Source organism: Micropterus salmoides, unplaced genomic scaffold (assembly GCF_014851395.1).
Source record: "Micropterus salmoides isolate LMB-PRFRI ecotype aquatic unplaced genomic scaffold, ASM1485139v1 Ms_hic_scaffold_6, whole genome shotgun sequence".
Lineage (NCBI taxonomy): Eukaryota > Metazoa > Chordata > Actinopteri > Centrarchiformes > Centrarchidae > Micropterus > Micropterus salmoides.
In genome coordinates this window covers 12,946,360-12,952,377 of record NW_024044348.1, presented here as the reverse complement: position 1 = coordinate 12,952,377, position 6,018 = coordinate 12,946,360, and positions in this window count along the sequence as shown.

Below are 6,018 nucleotides of genomic sequence, written 5' to 3'. Positions count from 1 at the left end.
GGTCCATATGTGACGACTTGGGAGTGAGAACGGGTTGGGTTGTAGATTTTCATTTTTAACAGTTGTACAGTTTATGCAGCAATAGTCTCTCGTGTTGTTGTGTTTTTTTGTGAATGAATGGGTGAAAGGCATTTTGTAATAAATAATAGCGGGGGTCAGGCACGCCCTCAAACCAAACTAGTCTGAGCGGAGGCCCTTTGGCTCGACTTGCCTTTGTTTGGTTTTCCATTGTAGAAATTTTGTACCTGTACCTGCTTCCAGGTACTTTTTTTCGTATCACCTCACCTCCTTCGAGGTTCCAAGCAAGCTGAGGGATACTAAAATGTAACATGAAAACACGACAGACTGCTGATTGGTCAGAGAGAATCGTCACTATTCACTGCATCATCATTACGTGTGCCAGACAGAGGCAGCAACAGAACATATTTTACAGTTTTCGTATGTAATTTCATCATTAAATCCACTTATGAGAAGTTTTGAGGTGAGTATATTGACAGTTTTACGAGAAGTGATGGCGGAACAAAAATGTGCTTGAATATTTTTGGAGTTGAGGAGCTCCGCAAGTGGCTGCAGGGGAAGCCTGTCCCAACCCATGGGAGGAGCGTGTGAGGCCGGCCAGCCGCCCGCTCACAGAGCCCTCTGCTCCCACCGTCACACAGACCGCTGCAGCAACAACGGCAGAGGAAACAGCTGGAAGATTTTCATACCGCTTATCTGTCTTTACATTCTGAGGAATGTTGAAACGTTTTAACTTAAAAAAGAGAAGGCTGTGTGGATTGCTGGTGTGTGGCGCATTGAACATTACGTTGCGGCAGAGCTACGTAGGCCTACTATCTCTGGGTACTATCTGCAATGGAAAACGGATCTTATGAACCATTAACAACTCATACATAAATGATTTGTCATTAAAATAATACTTCATTTATAAATAGTGAACCGATCATATATGAAGTAAGAAAATACAATTATTAAGCACATTATAGATGAGATTATTAATAAAGAATACAACATGTATAACTATGTTTATAAATGACTTACTAATGTGCATTAACATAAGAACAATGGTTTATAAATGATGAATTAAAAATGTACTAATACTTAACAACTGCTTTATAGTGTTTAGATAAAGAATAAAATATTTATAACTGTGTTTATGAAAGACTTACTATACTTGTGTATTAATGTATGAATAATGCTTTATAAATTATGAATTTCTTATTTATTAATGCTTAACTAATGCTTTGCTAATGTAAAACCTCATCCATCATATCCAAAATAATTGCATAGGAGTAAAATGTGTTTTTGTATGCCTAAAGTATTTATGCTACTTTTATAGTCTTTTGACAAACGGTATGAGATCTTATTTTAATGTCAGACTTAAAAACAAAAGCTTTTGAAAATTAAATGTGTTTTCTGGAGATATTTGCTCCATGGTAAGAGAGGAATGCAATTTATCAATATGCACATGAGTGTATTTTACCCCAGAGAGCATGAGTAGTTCCCCTCATGGTTTACAGATGCATTCAAAATCACAAGGCTCGTCCTATGAACCAGAATGCCCATCTGGATCTGCTCAGCTGATGACATGTTGCTGGTCAGATCCATCTTCTTGGTGGTGTAACTGGTCCAAAACAGTTTGGTGTCACCATGATTATACCTTGTGTCAGGGCAGTGCAGTGCCACCATCTCACCTGTCTTCACATCTATCTCTCTGGGTCTACGGGGACACACACCTGCGAACATGTGCAAATTTTAGTTCATTTTACTGTGTACAATTATAACATGAATCATTTTGTGGACATTGAGAATGAAATGTCAAAATATATTTTTATTGTATCCTCTGAAGGTCGCTAAAATGTTGCTGGTTAGTCTTATAATAAAAGATCTGTCATGGCCTAATGGAACTATCTACTGCTGTCAAATTGCTTCAATTGTGAATGTATAAGATGTTATTTAAAGGAATAGTTAGACACTTGTGACTTATGAGTTTACCTAAGAGTTAGACATGAAGATTGACACCATTTTCAAGTAAGTACAGTATGGTAAATATGAAGGGATACAGCCAGCAGCCAGTTAGCTTAGCAGAAAGATTAGAAAACAAGGTGAAACAGGGTTATGTGCGAGGCTAATTCTTGACCAAGTGCAATGACTTCCTGAAATCTTACTGTCACCGCCAAGAAATAATCCCAACCATAAACTCATGTAAAACCACAAATTATGATTTTTACACGTTGTATGGATTTTAAAAATATATGCACATATAACGATAAACAGTAATGTGTTAATTGGAGGTGCCGATAGGTGTATTTTGTTATTGTCAGACACAGCCAGGATAGCTGTTTCCTCCTGCTTGTAGTTTATGCTAAACTAAGCTAATCTTGTCCTGGCTGTAGCTTCATATTTACTGTACAGACATGACAGTATTATCAATCTTCTAATCTAACTCTCAGCAAAGTATGAGCGCATTTCCCAAAATGTCAAACATTTCCTTTTAAAGATGAGTAGTGGTAAAATCTAGATTCTTTTAACCAACATTTATTCACAGTTCAGCAATACAGTGGTTATAAAGTTATCAGGATTTTGGTTTGTGTTCATGTTTTTTCCTGTTTTTAGTCTGTCATGGTTTGAGGTTTTGTGTTTCTGCTTTGTAGCCTTGTTTATTCTTTGTCCGTTTGCATGTTAAGTTTTCTGTCTTCTAAGTGTTGGTTAGTGTTTTTATTTGTCCGCGTTTAGTCTTGCTTGCTTGTTCCGTGTTGTGTTTCTGTATTTAGGTCTGTCTGCTTGCCTTCCTGTCTCACTCCCTTTTTCACCATGGGCCTTTCCGAAACTGCTTGCTACTCCCTCTCCCTACCTACTTCCACTCCGTTTGTACGTTCATGTGGATGGTCCGCCACATTGAGTGCCATCCGTTTACTGGTTGTTTAGCACTCCAATACCGAGTGAGCACCAATGCCGGCTTGTTGAAGGTGTGTAACACCCTTTGCTGCACGATGAGGGACCTTTCTTTCAAATGTGAGTTCTGTTTGACTTTGCTGGTTAACATGTAGGATTTTTAAATTCCGAAACTACACTAACATTTCATATCACCATTCAAACAACAATTGGTAAACAACATTGTGTTTAATAAAAAATGGTAAATGTAAATGCTCTGTATTTGTATAGCGCCTTTCTAGTCTTTTTGACCACTAAGATCGCTTTTACACTGCATCTGCATTCACCATTCATTCACTGAGCCTAAGTGCTCAAACAGAATCTAACGTCGACACACATTCATTCGTATGAACCAGGGGGAAACCAGGGGGAATTCAGGGTTCAGTATCTTGCCTAAGGACACTTCGACATGCAGCCTGGAGGAGCCGGGGATTGATCTTCCGATTACCCTGGAAAAGAATGGTCTTGTCTGATAGACAATACAACTGTTGTTTTTATTGAATCGTATTCATCTTATATGAAATTCTTCAGCCAAAACAAAATAGCCTACATTAAAAAACAGAATATGACACAATGGGATCACAGGGCGATCACGTATCAAGCAACAAGGCATTAAAGAAAAATAGTTAGTCGTTTTTTTTACTGTTTGAAATTCTTCAGACTATATAATGCTTCAACATAATGTATGATTTATATTGAAATGTTGTATTTGTGAATGTAATATTTTTCATATAGGCGAAGATAAACAGGTTCAAATATATCTTTTCATAAAGGAATATAATATTTATTTTTCATAAATATCTTAATATGCGGAGAGTCATCCAAATCACCGTCTCAGTCATTCATTAAAGGAACCGGTATTGAATTTGTAGAACAGTATAAATATCTAGGAACAATCATTGATAGTGACCTGAAATTTGATGCTAATTCTGATGCAATTTGAAAGAAGGGTCAGCAACATTTGTATTTTGTTGTCTTTTATTGAATCTGTCCTTACTTTTTCTATGATTGCATGGTATGGGAACCTGAATTATAGGGACAAAAACCACCTAAACAATATTGTGCAGGTGGCTGGTAAGGTTATAGGTATCTCACAGACTCCCCTGCTATCTTTGAACAGCAGGTTCTACGTAAGTCCAGGTCTATACTAGACTGGAAAAACCATCCTCTACATTCTGAGTTTGAAATTCTTCCCTCAGGTCGTAGATTTAGAGTTCCCTGATTCAAGTGCAATAGGAGCAAAAACTCCTTTGTTCCCTGTGCAATAACCCTGCTAAATCGTCTCAGGTAACATCTTATTTAGAGACTGTTTTATATTTTTATGGTAGGCTTACTTATAGTGTACTGTATGAACTGGTACATTTTATTTTATTTTCGTGTGTGTATCTTTTGCATAATTGTGTTGTTTATTCTGATCTTTGTATGTATGTTTTATCTTGTGCCCTGGCTGCAGATCAAGTTTCCCACTTGGGATAATAATAAATGAACTGACCTGAAACTCATGTTCTTAAAGAAATATTCAACACAAGCACAAACAGAAAATGAATGAATGCTTTCAGTTTCGTTATTGCAAAACACACTTTTCCTCAACATCAATCCTGAATCTTAATACAACTGTTGTTTATTTGATACACATATTATAGCAGTGAGTGCAGCGGTAACGTCAGATCCTATTTACGCTGGGGGGAGAGGGTAGTTTGTCCAAAAGTTGTTGTTGTTGTCAAAAACACCGTGCAAAATGCCCTTTTAGAATAATAATAAAAATTAGTTACAAAAAGGTATTTTACAACACACACACATACAGACAACTAAAAAACTTTTATTTTGTGGACATTACAAAAATAAATTCCTGTACATTAAAAGGTACAGCAGCATGTATCACATCTTGACCAAAACACCTTTAAATAAAATAAAATCAGTAAAATGATGACATATGACCAGCGTTACTGAAAAGTACATTATACACATCCCATCATTAATGTTACCATGGGGATCCCTCATACGGTTCGGACACTGGGCACGGCTCAGATGACCTCACGGCAAGCCATCCCACTCCCACCATATGCGGCCAAAGGCGAGAGCAGTCACCCTACCCAAATCTGAACACAGGTCTACAGGGTACCAAACGTACAACTTTGACAGCAAGAGCCAGGCTCGTTGGTATGGCAGTCCAAGTGCTTACTCAACTGTAGTGAAGGTACTCCGTGATGAAAAACATTACATAAACACTACTGTACATTCAGCAAAGGAGCTATACTGTATATGATAAAATTCTATTTAACAGGTACAATAAATAACACAAACATTCAGACTTGCTTAACAACTGTGCTGTCTACATGTCATTTCACATTAACAGAGCAGTCAATTTGTGAAGTACAAAAGAAGCCAATTACTTAATGTATAACAATATTTTAAATATAATTATTTTTTGTTTGTTTATTTAGTCTGACCCTGTTTTTGTATTTTGTATTGAAAGCAAAAACAGCGATCGTGTGCAGGCAGACATAGGCTAACTATGATCACATTGAGCTTGTGAGGGTCCAGCTGGCCCTTTGAGGTTTTCGTGGCCTCTTAGCCATCTGAGTGAGGCAACGATCCCAGGAAGCACTAAAAGAAAAGAAATGCAGTTGCAAATGAGATATAATAAATATTCAGTTAGGCCAGTACTTCCACCTAGTTTAGTTCTTCATTTGTGGATCATTATCCATCCATCCATCGTCAACCGCTTATCCTGCGTACAGGGTTGCGGGGGGGCTGGAGCCAATCCGAAAGGTGGGGTACACCCTGGACAGGTCGCCAGTCCATTGCAGGGCTACACATAGACAAACAACCACTCACACTCGCATTCACACCTAAGGACAATTTTGGAGACACCAACCACTGCACCACCGCGCTGCCCGCGTAGCATTATAAACACTGTAATTCTATTCTTATAGCAAATATTTATTATTATTCTTTATTTACTTATGGGTTTAGCATTAAGTTGGTTAAAGTTGGCAAAGGTTAGGTTCAACTTTTAAAAGTTGAATACAGGATCTATGACCAAATGTACATAAAGTTGAGCAGTATTTTACATAACATCACATG